Source organism: Rhinolophus hipposideros, assembly GCF_964194185.1.
Source record: "Rhinolophus hipposideros genome assembly, chromosome: 6".
NCBI classification, from domain to species: Eukaryota; Metazoa; Chordata; class Mammalia; order Chiroptera; family Rhinolophidae; genus Rhinolophus; species Rhinolophus hipposideros.
In genome coordinates, this window is record NC_138052.1 from 1,557,799 (window position 1) to 1,576,821 (window position 19,023).

At 42.0% G+C, this 19,023-nt stretch overlaps 1 pseudogene across 1 annotated transcript in view; it reads right to left on the minus strand.

Annotated features, from left to right (window-relative positions):
- Positions 1–12,650: 12,650 nt before the first annotated feature.
- Positions 12,651–19,023, minus strand: part of LOC308499034 (ATP synthase subunit alpha, mitochondrial-like) — a 113,366-nt pseudogene continuing 106,993 nt past the window's right edge. The window contains exons 2-4 of the transcript in view: positions 16,428–16,506; positions 16,237–16,338; positions 12,651–12,732 (exon numbers count right to left, since the gene is read on the minus strand). The product of the transcript in view is annotated as an ATP synthase subunit alpha, mitochondrial-like (transcript). The remainder of the gene's footprint in view (positions 12,733–16,236; positions 16,339–16,427; positions 16,507–19,023) is intronic.

Below are 19,023 nucleotides of genomic sequence, written 5' to 3' on the forward strand. Positions count from 1 at the left end.
TAATCCAAGGACACAGATATTTTTATCCTACGTTTCTTTTAGATTTTGTAGTTTGGTTTATGCTCCATCTCAGTTATTATTATTCTTTTTTGTATATAGCGTAAGATAAGGGTCATGATGTAGTTTTTAAAATGAGGTATGTAATTGTCCCAGCATCATTTGTTGGGCAAACTCTCTTTTCCCTGTCAAATTGCTTGGCATTGGTTGAAAATCAGTTGATTATAAATGTGTCAGCAATTTCTCAATTCTCAATTCTATTCTATTCTGCTCCTTATGTCTGTCCTTATGCCAATACCAGACTGTCTTGATAACCGTAGCTTTATAGTAAGTATTTAGGTCAGGCATGGTATTCCTCCAACTTTCATCTTCTTCTTTTTTTCCTTTTTTTCCTCAAATTTGTTTTGATTATTCTAAGATTTTTTTACTTTTTCAGTATAAATTTTAAGTCAGCTTGTTAATTTTTCCACAAAGGCCTATAAAGTTTCTTTTTTTTGGTAATCTATATTATTTTTAAAATTTTTATTAAATTCATAGGGTGACATTGTTTAGTAAAATTACATAGGTTTCAAGTGTACATTTCTATAATATGTCATCTCTATATCCCATTGTGTGTTCACCACCCAGAGTCAGTTCTCCTTCCATCACCATATATTTGACCCCATTTACCCTCTTTTACTACTTACCTTCCCCCCTTACCTTCTGGTAACCATTAAACTGTTGTCTGTGTCTATGAGTTTTCATTTGTTTGTCTTATTTGTTTGCTGCTTTCAGTTTTATATTCCACATATGAGTGAAGTCATATGGTTCTCGACTTTTTCTATCTGACTTATTTCGCTTAGCATGATAATCTCAAGATCCATCCATGTTTTGCAAATGGCATTATTTCATCTTTTCTTATGGCAGAATAGTAGTCCATTGTGTATATATATACCACATCTTCTTTATCCAATCATCTATCAAAGGACACTTTGGTTATTCCTATGTCTTGGCCACCGTGAATAATGCTGCAGTGAACAAGGGGGTACATATATATTTACAGATAAATGTTTTCAAGTTTTTGGGTGCATACCCAGAAGAGGAATTGCTGGGTCACATGTAATTCTATTCTTTTGAGAAGGTATTTTGAATAGTATAGAGGTGTTTTGAGGAACCTCCATACTATTTTTCATAGTGGCTGTACCAACTTTACATTCCTACTGGCCATATATAAGGGTTCCTTTTTCTCCACAGGCTCTCAACACTTGTTATTATTTGTCTTGTTGATGATAGCAATTCTAACAGGTGTGAGGTGATATCTCATTGTGGTTTTTATTTTCATTTCTCTAATACCTAGTGAAAATGAGCATTTTTCATATACCTCTTGGCCATTTGTATGTCTCCTTGGAAGAAGTATCTGTTCAAGTCCTCTGCCCTGTTTTTTTAATTGGATTTTTGCTTTTTTGTTGTTGAGTTGCACGAGTTCTTTATATATTTTGGATAATAGCCCCTTATCAGAGGTGTTGTTTGCAAATATCTTCAAACATTCAGTTGGTTGCCTCTGTTTTTTTGATGGCTTCTTTCGCTGTGCAGAAGATTTTTAGTTTGATATAGCCCCACTCATTTATTTTTGCTTTTACTTTCCTTGCCTTTGAGGTCAAATTCATAAAATCCTCTCTGAACCCAAGGTCCATAAGTTTAGTACCTATGCTTTTTTTCTGCGTAATTTATTGTTTCAGGTCTTATTTTTAGGTCTTTGATCTACTTTGAGTTAACTTTGGTATATGGTGACAGATAGTAGTCTAGTTTCATTCTTTTGCATGTGGCTATCCAATTCTCCCACACATATTGAAGAGGCTGTCTTTTTTTCATTGTATGTTTTTGGCTCTTTTGCCAAAAATTATTTGTCCATATACAAGGTGTGATCAAACAATACAGTAAATGTTTGAATAAAACCAATTATTATAGTAAAAGACATGTTGCCATTAATCTCCCTCAAAATACTCCCCCTTGTTTCGAATACACTTATCCCATTGTTCTTGCCACTTTCTGAAGTCCTTTTTCATGAGTGTTTTTAGTTGCGCTGTCGTGGCTGCCTCCGTGTCCCGAATTGATTTAAAACTTTTACATTTCATGGTCACTTTGATTTTGGTAAAAAGTCAGAAGTCACATGGTGACAGATCTGATGAATAAGGTGGATGAGGACACTCTGTAATGTTTTTATTTGACAGAAATTGACATACCGGAAGTGATGTGTGACATGGAGCTTTTCTATTGTGATAAGAAATACAGTGAATGCTTCTACTGAGTGCCATTCAAGGGAAAGGCAGGGATCTTCAATATGGGAAGCAGTGCATTGAACCTTAGTAACAGTGTGTCACAAGTTTCTTTTTCTTTTTAATTAAAGTTTGTGGGAGTAACAATGGTTAATGAAGTTATATGATTTCAAGTGTACAATTCTGTAATACATCATCTATAAATCCCCTTGTGTATTCACCACCCAGAGTCAGTTTTCCTTCTATCACCATATATTTGATCCCCCTTACCCTCATCTCCCACCCCCCACCCCCCTTAACCTCTGGTAACCACTAAACTATTGTCTGTGTCTATGGATCTTTGTTTCTTTGTTTCTTGTCTTGTTCTTTTGTTCTCCAACACTTATTATTATTTGTTTTGTTGATGATAGCCATTCTACTTGTGTGAGGTGATATCTCATTGTGGTTTTTATTTGCATTTCTCTGATGATTAGTGATGTTGAGCATCTTTTCATATGTCTATTTGCCATTTGTATGTCCTCTTTGGAGAAATGTCTATTCAGGTCCTCTGCCCATTTTTTAATTGGATTTTTGTTATTGTTGTTGAGTTGTATGAGTTCCTTGTATATTTTGGATATTAGCTCCTTATTGGAGGCACTGTTTACAAAAAATCCCCCATTCTGTTGGTTGCCTCTTTATTTTGTCAATGGTTTCTTTTGCTGTGCAGAAGCTGTTAAGTTTCATAGTCATTATTTTAGCGAATATGAATTTAGCGAATTCGTTCCCATTCGTTTATTTTAGCTTTTACTTCCCTTGCCTTTGAGGTCAAATTCATGAAATCCTCTTTGAACCGAAAGTCCATAAGTTTAGTACCTATGTTTTCTTCTATGCGGTTCATTGTTTCAGGTTTTATGTTTAGGTCTTGGAACCATTTTGAATTAATTTTGGTACATGGTGACAGATAAGAGTCCAGTTTCATTCTTTTGCACGTGGCTATCCAATTCTCCCAGCACCACTTATTGAAGAGGTTTTCTTTTTTCCATTGTATGTTTTTGGCTCCTTTGTCAAAAATTATCTGTCCATATTCATGTGGGCTTTTTTCCTGGATTTTTAATTCTATTCCACTGGTATATATGTCTGTTTTTCTGCCAATACCATGTTGTTTTGATTATTATTACTTTGTAGTATAAATTGAAGTCAGGGCGTGAGATACCTCCAACTTTGTTCTTTTCTTATTGGATTGCTTTGGCTATTCTGGGTCTCTATAGAGGCTCTTACTGGGTTTGCCTTGAATTGAAATCAATTTGGGAAGAGCTGCCATCTTAATAATGTTGAGTCTTCCAATCCATATATGGTATATTTGTCCATAGTTTTAGGTCTTCTTTAATTTCTCTCATCAATGTTTGGGAATTTTTAGTATACAAAATTTGCACAAAACATTTTGTTAGCTCTATCCCTACGTATTTGACAATCTTCAATGCTATGATAAATGGTATTTTTAAAAACATAGTTTTAAATTTCGAATTGTTTGCTGCTGGTTTGTAGAAATACAGTTGAATTTCCTCTCAACTCCCATTTCCTTCCTCTCTCTAGGCAGACTCTCCCTGGTTCTTTGCCATGCTGTGCAGGAAACCCAATTCTTGTTCCCTATGGGGGAGAGGGGTGGCAATTCAAATACTCTTCTGGTATTGTTGTGTGTTAACCATATATTTTTTTCTTTCAAAATTCTCTTTTGAAAGGCTCTGATGTGGCCTTGTTCACAGTGTTTAGATGGGAAGGAAATGCAGAGCCCCCAGCATCCTCCCTTTGTCTAGCTCCTCCTCACCCTGGATGAGGTCAAAGCACCACCTCCCAGACTCAGTGCTAGTGATGCAGAGGGTCAGGGAGAAGGAAAGACCAACACAGTGATAGCATTAGTTCATCATGAACAAAAGCCTGCACCTGGAGAGGTTTCAAAAGATTCTGTAGAGAAGGAGTGCAGTGGGTTGTTGATTAAATTGATTTCTTTTACTTGGTTTGGGACAAGAGGAAATCCTATTTTGGGACTGATTTTAAGTGAGTTTATTATAAAGAGAAAGGTTTTGTGGTATTGCATATTTTCTGAGATTTGCAATAAAATCCAGCATCTGCAGGAATAAATAATAGACAAACAAAACACTTGTACAAAGGATGACTGGGAGAAGAAGGTATCTTAATGGGAAGCTTCTTCATCAATGGCAAAATCTCCCTCAAACCTCCAGTCAGGCCTTTTCCTTCACACTGCTGTCTCTGATTATTTTCCAGATTGTGTCTCAGAGACACACTGAGCTCATCTGCAGACTGTTTTTCCTGTTGCATGCATGTCTGCCGCTACTCTTCCAGATGGGCGAGCTTCTAATCCTTCAAGGCTCCACTCAAGCATTCCTCCTCTGGGTTGAGGTGGGCCCCAGTAGGTAGGGTGAAGTGGCCTTCCTCTCTCTTCCTGGACCTGCTGTAATCAGCACTCTGTTAGAACAGGTTGTTCACACATCTGCCTCTCTCCTTGGAGGAAGGATTGTTCTCCATCATCTCGGGTTCTGATGCTTCCACAGTGCTGGGCATAAGTCAGGTCTGCTGGATGGAAATAAGACATTAAAGGACCAAAAATGTTGGCAACTTTGGTTGACTATATTCCCAGATATTGAATACTTCCTTGCAGCAACCAAGTGTTCCCCCAGACCTTTCAGGTGCAGGATGGATGAGCACTGGCCTGAAGACTTTGCTGTTTTCAGGGACAACTAGCTTCATGGAGGCCAGGTGCAAGGTGGGGCTGCCAGAGAGCTCATGCAGTGGAGCTCAGGATGTAGCACATATTCAGCCAGGAGGACCATCCCCTTCCCAGGGCCTCTAATATGTTCCTAAACCCTCTCATTGCTGGTCTATCTGAACTTGGCACCAGCCCTGTGGTTATCAACAGCCTCATTCATAGTAAAGAAACTTGGAATTCAAGTCACACAGCTACAAATTAGTTCACTGGGATGAAACTCAGATCTCCAGCCTCCTTGCCCAGTGCTCTTTCTAGTAGCAAGCATAGGCTACAGACAGGGCAACATGGCAGAGTGAACAGACACACACTACACAGTCAGCAAATCTAGATGCAGCCGCAGCCCGGTCACTTAGCTGAGTGATTGTGGGTGAGTGACTTCATCTCTCTATGTTTCAGTTTTCCTGTATGCAGGAGGGAAATGACAATGTCAGTCTCATAAGCTCAAATGGATGTCACTTGAAATTCTGGCCTCAGCATAGGCACACGGTAGCCGCTCAGTACCATCTGTACTCTTTTGTCTCCTCTGGCTGGTATGTTTAAGAAGGGACATTGCCCATGGATGTAGTACTACAAAGGGATGCTGGAGTGGTGGGTGGGGGGAGCCATGTTTCCTTGTGTGCAGCTTCAGAGAGGAGGCAGAGGGCCGACACATGCTGATGTGCTTTGTGTTCTTCCAATGCACAGAGTCCAGATCTGGTTGCAGGGGACAGGTTTTCATTCAGAAGCCCCCAGAGTGCTGTAGAGTTGGCATTTGGTAGTGAGTGTGTCATCCTGGGTGGGCTGAAGAAGAGGGTTTGTTAAAGCATGTTCCATCACTGGGAGTGCTGAGGAGGCAGGTTTGGGGCTTGCAGGATGGCTGAACCAAGCAAATAGCTCTTAGAGCCTTCCCAGATGAAGCATTCATATTTATTCCTGTGGTAGGCTGAATAATGGCTCCCAAAGATGTCCACATCCTCGTTCCCGAACCTGTGACTATGTTATAATATATGGTGTGGGGACAGAGCCCCAGAGAACTGTTTCCAGGCTCTCAGCCTCATGTGGAAAGGTGCTGGCTTGGGTAGTAGATGGCCATCAGCTGTGGCTAGTTGGCCGTCAGCTGTAACCATTGAGCCATTGGCCACTAATATAACTGCCGCAGCTATGTTGGGGAGTGGAGTTGAGGGGAGTCGAGGAGAGTCAGTCGGTCGGTTGGCAGAAAAGCAGACAGCAGGTCGCACGTCGTGTGAATCCAGCCTCCAGTGAGACTATAGTGGTATGACTCCCCTACCTATGGCTCCGTGGGTGTTCCTTTTAGGCCTCACCATGTCCTGCGTTCTTATGTGGGGAGCGGGAGCTGAGACCCCGCAGCCCGCCCCGCGTAACAGGAGGTCACCCTGCATTGTCTGGTAGATCCAAAGCAATCACAAGGGTACTTCCAAGTGGCAGAGGAAATCAAAAGCTAAGATCAGAGTGAGGAAGAATCATCCCTCCATTGCAGATTTTGAAAAAAAGAGAAGGCACAAGGAATGTGAGCAGCCTCTAAAAGCTGGAAAGGGCAAGAAACAGATTTTCTCCTAGAGCCTTCAGAAAGGAGTGCAGTCTTACTGATACCTTGATTTTAGCCCAGTGAGACTCATTTTGGACTTCTGGTCTTCAAAACTGTTAGATGACGGATTTATGTTGTTTTCAGTCATTAAGTTTAAGGTAATTTATTACAGATGCAATAGGAAAATAATACAATTTCATTTCCTATTTAGTTAGAATTTTGGCTTTACCGGGCAAGTAGCAACTCCTTCAAAGCCTACAGCTATGATAGGCATTTCCAGATGCTGGGTAAGTACAGATCAGTGATGGTAATTTGACCAGAAATGAGACCATGGCCCCGTCAGGAAGATCTGAGTGAGACAGCCTTGTCCTGGTGGGTGTTCCATGTGCTTTATCACTAAGCTTTACAAATGATTTGGTGCATAATAAAATAAACAGAATCCACATCTTGGTTCTTGAGTATAAAACAATAGTTTATAAACCAGGCCTCACAGGTCATAACAGAGCCCCTGGAATGTGGCCCACAATTTGGAATTAAGGTTGTGTTTCAGAGCAGGACACTCCTTGGTCCTTTCATCCCATATCTCCGGCTCCCCGCAGAGCATGTTGGACAACTGTTGGAATGTCAGCTCTGCCCTGTCCTAGCGAGGGACCTGGGGCAAGTCGCAAACCTCTCAGGGCCTTGTTTCTCTCCCGCACTCCAGGGGGATCATAACAGCCCTCCCTCCTGGAGTCTGTGGGGATATTTCTGTGGTGTGCTCTGTCCGCAGTGCTTTGTTAGGGCCCAGATCACACAGCATGTGTGATGAGTGTGTGGGATCTGATGCAGTCTTCCCAGATGTCCTGTGGGGTCACAGCATTAACACCCAAATGTCCTGTGAGGTCACAGGGTTAACACCAGGGGCCAGAGAACCAGGACCTGAGTGCCAGGGTGGTGAGGAGCTTTGCCAATGGCTTACTCTCAGTTCTCTGTCCCTTCATCCCATGGCCACGTACACAACTCCTCACAAATCTATGAGGGGATATAAGGCAGCTGGTGGGGAGTTTGGGATCTGAGTATTAGTTTCTCTGTGACCTAGAGACCCTAGTGCAAGGATGCCTGAAACAATGGCCATGTTCTCTTCCTGCCCTATGCAGGTGTTAAAGAAAAAAATATTCACTACACTTGCTTAAGATGGTAAGGCAGACTTTATTGGTGGGGGGGAGGTGGGAGGCAGACAATGGTATGGGGACCACTGCAATGAAGTCTGCAGTGGAAGAGAGAGATTGGACTCAACTATGAATACAGCATGGGCAACTGGGGATTTATACTCATGGAGCAGGATGGGGGCGGTGTGTGGATGAAAAATTTATTTATTTATAAAATAAATTTTTATTGTTTAGTGACAGTTGACATACAATATTATATTGGTTTAAAGTATACAACATACTGATTAGACATTTATGTAACGCATGAAGTGATCAACCTAATAAATCTAGTACCCCCTGACACCATACATAGTTATTACATTTGTTATTGACTATGTTCCCTATGCTATAATTTACAACCCCATTACTATTTTGTAACTACCAATTTGTATTTCTTAATGTCTTCACATTTTTCATCCTGTCCCCTAACCCCCTTCCCATCTGGCAATCATCAGAATGTTCTCTGTATCTATGAGTTTGTTTCTGTTTGTTTATTTTGTTCTTTAAGTTCCACATATAAGTGAAATCATATGGTATTTGTCATTCTCTGTCTGACTTATTTCACTTAGCGTAATACCCTCTAGGGCCATCCATGTCATTAGAGATGGAAAGATTTCATTCTTTTTATGACTGAGTACTATTCCATTGTATGTATGTACCACTTCTTCTTTATCCATTTATCTATTAATAGACATGTGGATTGCTTCCATATCTTGGCTATTGTAATACTGCTACAATGAATGAGCAGGTGCATATGTGTTTTTGAATGAGTGTTTTGGGTTTCTTCAGATAAATACCCAGAAGCAGAATTGCTGGGTCCTTCTTTGTCTCTTGTTGTAGACATTGTTTTAAAATCTATTTCATCTGATATTTGCTACCCCAGCTTTTTTTGTTTGTTTCCACTTACATGAAATATCTTTTTCCATCTCTTTAACTCTGTGTGTCTTTCGATCTAAAGTGAGTCTCTTCTATGAAGCATATGTAAGGGTCTTGTTTCCTTATCCATTCAGCCACCCTATGTCTTGATTGCAGCATTTAATCCATTTTAATTTAAAGTAATCATTGATAGATATGTAGTTATTGCCTTTTTATTACTCATATTTGTTTTATCTCTCCTCCTTCTCTTTTTTCCTAGAGAAGTCCCTTTGACATTTCCTGTATTGTTGGTTTGGTGGTGATGAATTCCTTTAGCTTTTTCTTGTCTGGGAAGCTCTTAAGCTCTCCTACAATTCTAAATGAAAATTTTGCTGGGTAAAGTACTCTTGATTGTAGGCGCTTTCTTTCCATCACTTTGAATATTTTGTGCTAATCCCTTCTGGCCTGCAAAATTTTTGTGGAAAACTCAGCCGATGTCTTATGGGAGCTCCTTTGTAGGTAACTGCCTTTCTTTTGCTACTTTTAAGATTCTCTTGTCTTTAATCTTTGCCATTTTGATTATGATGTGTCTTGGTGTGGACCTCTTTTGGTTAATTTTGTTTGGAACTCTGCACTTCCTGGGCTTATATGTCTGTTTCCTTCAACAGGTTAGGGAAGTTTTCTGTCATTATTTCTTCAAATAGGTTTTCAATTCCTTGCTCTCCCTCTCTCTCCTTTTTCTGGTACCCCTATGATATGAATGTTGGTATACCTAATATTGCCCCAGAAGCCCCTTAAACAAGCTCATTTTTTGGATTTTGTTTCCTTTTGCTGTTCTGATTGGGTGTTTTCTGCTACCATATCTTACAAATTGCTAATTAGAACCTCTGTTTTATCTAAAATCTACTGTCGATTCCCTCTATTATTTATTTTAGTTATTATATTCTTCATTTCTGACTGATTCTTTTTTGTTTTCCATCTTCATTTTTATGTTTTCTATTTCTGTGTTGAATTTCTTCCTGAGATCAGTGAGTATCCTTTTAACCAGTGGTTTGAACTCTGTGTCTGGTAGATTGCTTGTCTTCATTTTGTTTGTTTCTTTTTCTGGAGCTTTGTTCTATTCTTTCATTTGGGACATATTTTTTTGTCTCCCCATTTTGGCTGCCTCCCTGCATTTGTTTCTATGTATTAGGTAGAGGTGCTATTCTCCTTGTTCTTGTACAGTGGCCTTATGTAGTAGTTATCCTGTCTTCCTGGTCACCTGATCCAGGTGCTACAAGTGTGTCCCTTGAGTGGGTTGTGTGTGCCCTCCTGTTGTAGTTGAGCCTTGGTTGCTGTTTGTACATCAATGGGAGGGATTGGCTCTCAGGGTGAATGGTTGTGAGGACTGGCTATGACTACAGTGGAGGAGCTAACCACAGGGGCTGACCATATGGAGCAGGGTTCCTTTTAGTGGGGCTTTACTGCCTGCCGAGTCTGCCCTTTAGTTGTATCATTTATGGAGGCGGCTGGGTAGTGCTCTGGAGTGATACGAAACTGGCTACTAAATGTTTTGGTTCTGGGACTTCTTGGGAAGGGCTCTTGTGTAGATCAATTTCAACTGCTGCTTATACCCTGCCCAGGGCCATTGGTATAAGCTACAAATTGATCTGCAGATGGTTGCTACTTGTGCTGGGCTCAGAGGTGCCTGGGAGAGACTAAGCTGTGAACTGAGTTCAGCTGCCACTAGCACTGCGCTTGGGGCAGCTTAGCAAGAGGTACATGGCATGCTAAGCCCAGATGCTGCTTGTTTCTGGTTTGTGACCCTTTGAATGATTTTAGGAAAGTCTGCAGCATGAGCCAAGACAGGCCACTTGCATGGAAAAGTCACTGGAAGTAGCTTCGGTGGGCTAAATTTGGGTAGGGAGGGGTCTCAGGGAATGACTATGGCGAGGCAAACTCTGTTAGCCAAGTTAATGGAGACTCAGATATGGTGGCCACCTGCATCTGCACGCTGGGTAGGGGGAGAACTCAACAATGGAACAATGGTTTCTGCCAACACTGCTGTCTGGGAAAGAGCTGCCCTTCCAGCCCTCTTCCTGAAGCCAGACCATTCAATTTCTCCCCATATGTCTTTGGCACCTTTTGAGCTGCTACCCCAGCAGTGAAGCTCAGAGCATCAGCTAGTAAGTCCATTGTGGTCTCTTTAACAGGAGCGCGTGGGTGTCCAACAGCCTCTGTCTCACTCAGCCACAATTTCTGCTGGTTTTTACACCCAGAGGTTATGGGGACTTCTCTTCCCAGCACTGAAACCCTGTTCTTGGGAGCCTGATGTGGGGCTGGAGCCCCTCAATCCTCAGGGGGGACCTCTGCAGCTGAGATATCCTTCCTGATTTTTAACTGCCACACTTGGGTGTGTGACCAGCTTGTTCCATGTTTCTGCCCCTCCTACCAATCTCCATGTGGCTTTTTCTGCGTATCCTTAATTATAAAACTTCCGTTCAGCTAGACTTCAGGTGATTCTCAAAGATGGGTGTTCTGCAGTTTAGTTGTAATTTTGATGTGATTGTGGGAGGAGGTAAGCACAGCATTTTACCTATTCTACTATTTTGGATGCAAAATTACTAACAGGAAACATTAGGAGTAAGGTGAGGTGGTGGTGGGGTGGTGGTTAAATAGATCAAATAAGATTCTTGTTGAAGGAGGGCCACCATGACCTGACATCACCTGGGGGATGATGGAGGTTGAAGAATCCAATTAATATCAAGGGTGATCAGATATTGAGGGTAGGGGGTTCTGGTTCAACTAATTTAGTAAAATTCTTGATAAAACTGGAAAATGCAGAAGGGAACACAGAAATATGCTCCATTGGTAAACTCAGGGGAACCTGAGTAAAATTTGTTCAAGGATAAGATCTTTATCACAGGCAAAGCTGCTCCCGATGTCTAGCTGAGTGAGCAGATCACCTGCAAAACCAGTCCTGGATTGAGAGACCCCTTTTGAGTCCAGGCAGAGAAGACAGGCTGTGGATGGAGAGCTTCCCTGATATCTCAGGTCCATGTCCTCCAGGAGGAAGAGTGGGCTTCAGGATCCCAGACAAGTGCTCCCCACTGAACCATGGACAGTCTGGGCAGAATGCCCCAGCTGTGTGCAGTGCCAATGATCTCTCCTCTACTGTCCTGGTGAATAAATGCTGTGATATCATCCCACACAGTCCACTACTGAACAGGTTCCAAACGTCCAAATGGTGACAGGAAGCTTGAAGCTACTCCACACTTGCCATGAGACACTGGGGAGCCTATGTGAAGTATTGGCTTTTCACTCCAGTATCTGGTTGTCCAAGACATTCTGGGGAGAGAGAAAAGCTCTCTCTCTCTCTCCCTCCCCTGTTTTATGGGGTTTACCAAGGAAATCTTTTTTTCTGAGTCCCTGTTAGACTTGAAAACTCCCTGGTGAATAGAATGGAATAGAGCATGGAGTCAGGAGAAGCAGGTATTCTCTTCCTGCTTGAGCCACTGCCATAGGAGTTGGTCCTGTGCTAGACAATCACTCTTCTGTGTCCCTCTCTCCTATATATGGGGCTAGTAGATCCTACCCTATCTCATGCAGAACCTTGTGCGTCATGTGTCACTTTGGGAAAATGCTAAGTGCTGGATAAAGAAGGACTTAGTAAGAGGAAGGGGAAGAGATGGGGGGGGGATTAGGACATTTTAGGGGCAGAGACACAGCTTGTGAAAAATCTTCCATTCACATAAGGCCCCTTGAGTGCCTGGTGTGCATTACATAGGCCAATGCCTTTAATTCTTACCACCTTCCTGTGTACTAGAGCATATTATCTCCATTTTCTAAGTGAAGATCAGAGAGAGGCAGAGGTTTTCCCAAGGACACACAATGAGTGAATTGCAAAGCTGGGAATTCAAACCAGGCTTGTCTGAGCTCCAGATTCATGCTCATGATGTCTCCATTCCACGCTGTCCAGGTGAGCTCTATTTCAAGTGAGAATCCTCTCTAGGGTAGATTTCCTGCACCTGTTTGAGGTGTGCGCTACTGAAGCTGTGTAGTGGGAAGCTCAGTTCCTCCTATACTTTTTAAGCTTCACTTCGGGGCAGATGCTGTGCTTGGTACCACTGAGACCAGCAGGCATTGATCCCTGTCTGAGGAGCTTGCAACCTGCTGAGGAGAAGGGAGACAATCAGAAAATTGCTGTAATCAGAAAATTGCAGGGACAGCATGGGCTTTCAGAGCACAGAGCAGAGCAGTTGATCCATAAAGGGCCTGTTGGGTAAGACCTGAGTCTTGCAGAATGAGGCGGAAGGGGCATTGGAGGGAAAGTAGTGGGAAAGGTAAAGGCCTCTGAGAGAGAAACAGCTTGCTCTGGGAGAGGGACACATAGGTTTTCAAGGATCCTTTGGGCCCCACACCCTAGGTTGCAAAGGCACAGTGGGGCTGCAAGGGTAGTTGGAGGCTGGACCAGTGAACTTCAGATGCCACGTGTACAATACCAGGACTTTCTAGAGTGAACAGAGAATCAACATCCCATGGGTACTTTCAAAATGACAAATTTATAGGTGGCTTGCAAGACCTGCTGAATCAGAATGTGTGGAGCGGGCCTCCGAGTGCCCGGGGAACGTATTGGATGCATGTGTGGTAAGTGGGGATCACAGGAGATTTGACTTCAGGAGGATCCTTTTGGACAGTGTGAGCCTAACCCAGGGAATCATGAGGTTGCAGGTGGAGAGAATAATCAGGGCCCCGGTCCCCAGTCTACCTGAGCATGAACTGGGGAGCTTATGTGAAACTTGTGAGAGGGGGATATTCCAAAGAAAAATGTGTAAATGGGCCATCAGAGGAGTCACGTTTGTGGTACAATTTCATCTGTGCTACTTCATAGTCTTTGAGTGAATATACATAACCTCCTAAATTTCAGTGCCCTCAATTATAAAATAGGGATATGAATGTAACTTTAATGAGGAAAATGTGCTTCAAGGTGCAGCATGGTGTCTGGCATTCAGGAGATGTTCAACTGATGGTGTTTCATGGTACATTGATTAAATAATTGATTGGGTGCTGTGTGGGCCTTTATGCCATTATTTCATCTTGGAGAAATGGGTGAATGCACTGGAAGCTTTTCACACTGGAATAGAGATGACAAACACAAGATACATGCACTGCCACGTGCCTGCCACCTCACCTCTCAGATGTTGTTAACTGCTTCACGCTCTTTCCTACTGAGCCCAAGACCATACAGAAACCTCACCACAGCATCATGGAAAGCGACTCTCAGTGAGTCACAAAGAACCTGAGGCCTGGAACCTGTGACGTATGCCATCCCAGGACTAGACTTCTCCCTGTCTCATTCCTAGACCTAACGCCATCCTTTTGTCCTATCTCTGTGTCACAGGCGGGCTGATAACCTTATGAACTACATGTCCCAGACTGCTTTCCAGTTCAGTTCTGCCAGTGAGAGGCACTGGCAGAAGATAGGAAGGCAGCGAAAGAGAGAAAACCTCTTTTTTCCCTCCCTATGTCTGCTGGTGCCCCTGGCAGCGGTAAGAGGCTCTCTGGTTCTGCCCCCAGGCTGAGCACCAGCAGCCTTGGCAGCGCGTCACTCACGGGCTCTGCTCACGTCCCTGAGAGCCCGGGGACCTCATTACTGCCAAGCGGCGGGAATGAGCCTCCATGGCACAGCGGCCATGGCTCCAGGCTGCACCGTTTACTCTCAGGATCCTGCAGCTCTAGTCATTAGCAACTTCTCATGGTTCATACTGTCAAAATAAAGAAAGAAACGGAACCACTGTAAATGGAACCGGAACTGCCATGCCAGAGAAACTGCTTGGAGTATTTTATATCTTAAACCTTTGGGATGTTAAAACAGAAAAAAATAACCTTTGAACTGGGCATTATTTTCCAAAGAACTGTTTGTGAAGATAAAAAGAAAGCAGGTATTATGACTATAGGATGGATGATTATTGAACTGAAAATTAGAAACATTATTTAGAATTAACATCACTATGTTATATTATCTTTATCAGTAGCAATGCCTTTCTTTTACTGATGGAAATTGTTCCCCTTCTCTTTCTCATAAACCCATTGCCTTTGTCTCCTAATTGGAACACTATTTGGGCTTCTTCCTGAATCACTACTTCTCTAATAGCTATTCTTATTGATCCTAATAAATGCTTGTTTCCTCTCACTTTGAAAAGCCTTTTATTTTTAGGTTAACATATTGGTGATAATGAAGGGACCTAAAGGGACCACACCCTCCTGGCCCAGCATCCTCTGACGCCAGGTAGGATACATATAGACCCTATTTTTTGCCCACTGCTTCCATGGACTGCTGTCTCATTGATTGTAAAGCTCTCTTAGGTTCATAGACCATACCCCTGCCTTTGTTTGGTAGAAGTTATTTGAGATTGGGAGGTAGTTTTTTTTTTTTTCTTTTTCTTTTTTTTCCCTTAAAGGAGGGCATTTCCCTTCAAGGGCGAGGTTTTCCCTCAAAGGGAATGATTACCCCAGGTGAGTGCTTATCGCAGGATTCCACAAGAATGATGGGAGGCTGTTTCACTTGCACTCATATAAAATACATCTTTAGTGATGAACATAAGTTTCTAAAAAACAAAATAATTTATAAATGAATTATAAAAGCAATTTTGGCCATCTGAGCAGGTGTTTTAAAATTTCTTCTGTTTGCCCTACATAAAATCTGACATTTCAAATAATTTAATAACAGTGTTCAGAAATTTGGCAAAATTAGAAATCTAATAACGTTTTAAAAAATCCTCTCAGTAACTACCAAGTTTTTCCTATTGATAATGAGAAATGTAAACACAGCTTACAGCTGCCTAAGATTAAACAAACCGAAGGGGGGGAAATGGAAAAAGAAAACTTAAAAACATAAAAATCTAGTGGCTAAAAGTTTCTTTTCCCTTCCACCAGTCTCCTTAAAAATTGTACATCAAAAACAAATAAACAATAGCTATCTGCAGGAATAAACTTCTTATTCCAAATACACACACACACACACACACACACACACACATTTATCCGTATCTGTCTCATCGCTAAAATTTAAAAATGAAAGTATCAGGTCATCAGGTCTCTGGTTGTGTCTGTCTATATGTGTGTGTATATGTCTACCTCCAGAGGAAATTAGTAAAATTGGTTTATAAAAAGAGCTCTATTTAAGCACTTATATAAATTAAGAAACATAACAGAAACTAACTCAAATGCTTTTCAGTATCACATCATCTGGGAAAATATTTAATATTATAATTGATTTAAGTTTGGGTTAATTAAAACTGACATGTCTTTAAATTTATTAACATTTAATATAATATTTTATTTTACCTAGGTTTAATATATATGTACACACACACACACACACACACACACACACACACACACACTGCAGAGGTCTCTCCTGAGGAGTTAGGGGTCCCAGCCCCACACCATGTTCCACAACCTGGGGCACCTGTGCCAGGAAGAGGTGTCCCCACAACACATGGCTGTGAAACCAGTGAGGATTATGTTGGAGAGAGACAAAGGGCTGTGGAAGACAGAGACAAGCTGCTCTTAAAGGGCCAGTGCACAAAATCACTCATTTTTAAGCTTCAATGCAGGGACAGCAACTCAAAATGCACCAGGGACATATGGGAAGAAAGTAAGTTTACTCACTTCAAGGTCAGGGCTAGAGTGGCAGGGACAACTCTCTCAGGGAAAGCAGTGCTGGTGGGCACCATTGCTCCTTTGTGGAGCTCTCCTCCCATCCAGCTTGACCTGCACAGGCAGGCACAAAGTTGTGATCTCCACTAACCGCGTTTACACCATTTGCTCCAACCTGGTGATTTCCTGAGGCCCTGCCCTACTTTCTGGCCTGAGCCTTTTCCAGGGGCTCTTCCACAAAAGTGGTCTGCATCAGGTCATGCTGTGGACTTTCCCCCAAATCTGCAAACCCCACACAAGCAGAGGCCAGTCTCAGCATACATTTTAGCTCCTGCTGAGCAGCCTCAAGCTCAAGCTCAGTACAAGCAGCAACCAGACTCAACTTGAATTGTAACTCCCATCAGGTGGTACCAAGCCTGGTATAAGCAGCAGCTAGTCTTGGCCTATAATGCAGCTCCAACTAAGCTCCTACAAGCCTGGCATAAGTGCCTTCTGGCCTCAGCTTGCATTGTAGTGTCTACCAAAGGATCCCAAACTCAGCACAAGAAATAGGTGGCTTCTGCACACATGATAGACTCTCCCAAGAACCTCTACACTGACCACAAGTGGCAGGTGACATTGGCCTGCACCAGAGTCCCACTCAACCAGCTCCACAGCTAACAAATCCAAAGGGTGGCCTTGGCTGGCAGCAGATCCTGGTAAAATGACTTTTGCTCCATGGGTCAGCCCCTGCACAATGGGTTGTCCACTGTAGTCACAGCTGGCACTCACAGCCAGTCAATGAGAGGGTCAATGAACGCACTGACAGGACAGAAGCAATCAAAGCCCAATGACAACACAGGGGCAAACATAATCCACACAGGCAACACCTCTGGAGCACCTGGATCATATGATCAGGTAGGCAGCACCACCAAGCACCACAGGACACTTATTACGTAAGCCCACTCTTTCAAGACCAAGAGAGGTAGCAGATCTATCTAACTCATAGGAATAAACGTAGAAGAGTCAGCCAAAATAAGGAAATAAAGAAACATATCCCAAATGAAAGAACAGAACCAAACATGAGAAAGAAAAAAAAAAAAAAAACAGATACAAGCAATCTATCAGATAAAGAATTAAAAACGCTGGTTATAAGGATGCTTAATGAATTTGGGAGAAGAATAGATTAATTCAATGAAAACTTGAGCAAAGAGATAAAAAATGAAAAAAGAACCAATAAAAAATGAATACAATAACTGAAATAAATAATATGATAGAGGGAATCAATAGCAGATTAAATGAAGCAGAGAATCAAATCAGCATTCTGGAAGACAAGGTAATAGAAAATACCTAATCAGAACAACAAAAAGTAAACTATATATAGTTTAAGGGACTTTTGGGACAAAAATCAAGCATACCAACATTTGCATCAGAGGGGTCAAGGCGGCAGAAACAGCAAAAGAGATCGAAAACCTATTTGAAGAAATAATGACTGAAAGCTTCCCTAACCTAGAAAAACAAAAATACAAGACCAGAAAGCAGAGAGTTCCAGTGAAGATGAACCCAAAGAGACTCACACCACATCATAACATAATCAAAATGCCAAAAGTTAAAGACAAAGAGAAAATCTTAAAAGTAGCAGGATAAAGACAGTTAGTTATATACAATTAGCTGGTATGTACTATCAGCTGGTTTTTCAACAGACATTGAAGGCCAGAAGGGAATGGCATGCAATATTCAAAGTGATGGAAGGAAAATATCTACAAAGAAGATTAACTACCCAGCAAGGCTATCATTTAGGATCAAAGGAGAGATAAAGAGTTTCCCAGACAAGAACAAGCTAAAAGAGTTCATCACCACTAAACCAAATTTATAAGAAATGTTAAAGGGACTTATTTAAATAGAAAAGAAGAGATCAGAGTAAAAGAAAAGATCCACCTAGGAAAGAAAAAATCTCAAGTGCACTTTTCAAGTGCACATGGAACATCTCCCAAGATAGACCATATTTTAGACCACAAAACAAGACTCAATAAATTTAAGAAGATTGAAATCAGGACCTAAAAGAATTTCCAGTCAAGATGGCAGAGTAGGTAAATGTGGTGCTTGCTTCTTGTTATGACCACATCAAAATTACAACTAAACTACAAAACAACTGTCATAGAGAATCACCTGAAATTTAGTTGAACCAAAGTCCTACAACTAAGGACATACAGAAGAAGCCACCTCAAGACTTGTAGAAGGGGCAGAGACCTGGAACAGGATGGTCCCACACCTGAGTGTGACCAGTAAAAATTGGGAAGGATATCTTGGCTGTAGAGATATCCCCAAAGAAGCGAAGGATCCCAACCCAGGGTTCTGGTGCTACAGAAGAGAAATCCCTGTAACTTCTGGCTGTGAAAACAATCATAAACTGTGACTGAGTGAGAAGGAGGGCTGGTGGAATCCCAGGCAAATTTCTTAAAGGGCCTGCCCACAGACTTACTTGCTGACAGACTCAGTTGCTCTGAGCTCCAGTACTAGAACAGCAGTTTGAAATGAACCTGGGACATACAGGGAGAAACTGAGTTGTGTGGCTACAGTACAAAGGTTGGAGGGGCAGTTTTCTCCCAGACAGAAGTGCTGGCAAATCAATTGTTTCTTTGTTGATCCTTACCCCCTCCTGGCTTGCAGACAACAGTGGCCATAATATCTGAGAATCCATTAACCTGACTAACATCACATGTCTGCCCCTCCCTGATGATTCCCTGACACCCTGCCTCACCCAACTTGTGAGCACATCCAAGCCACGTTCAGTGGCTTTTCCACACAAACGGCATGTCT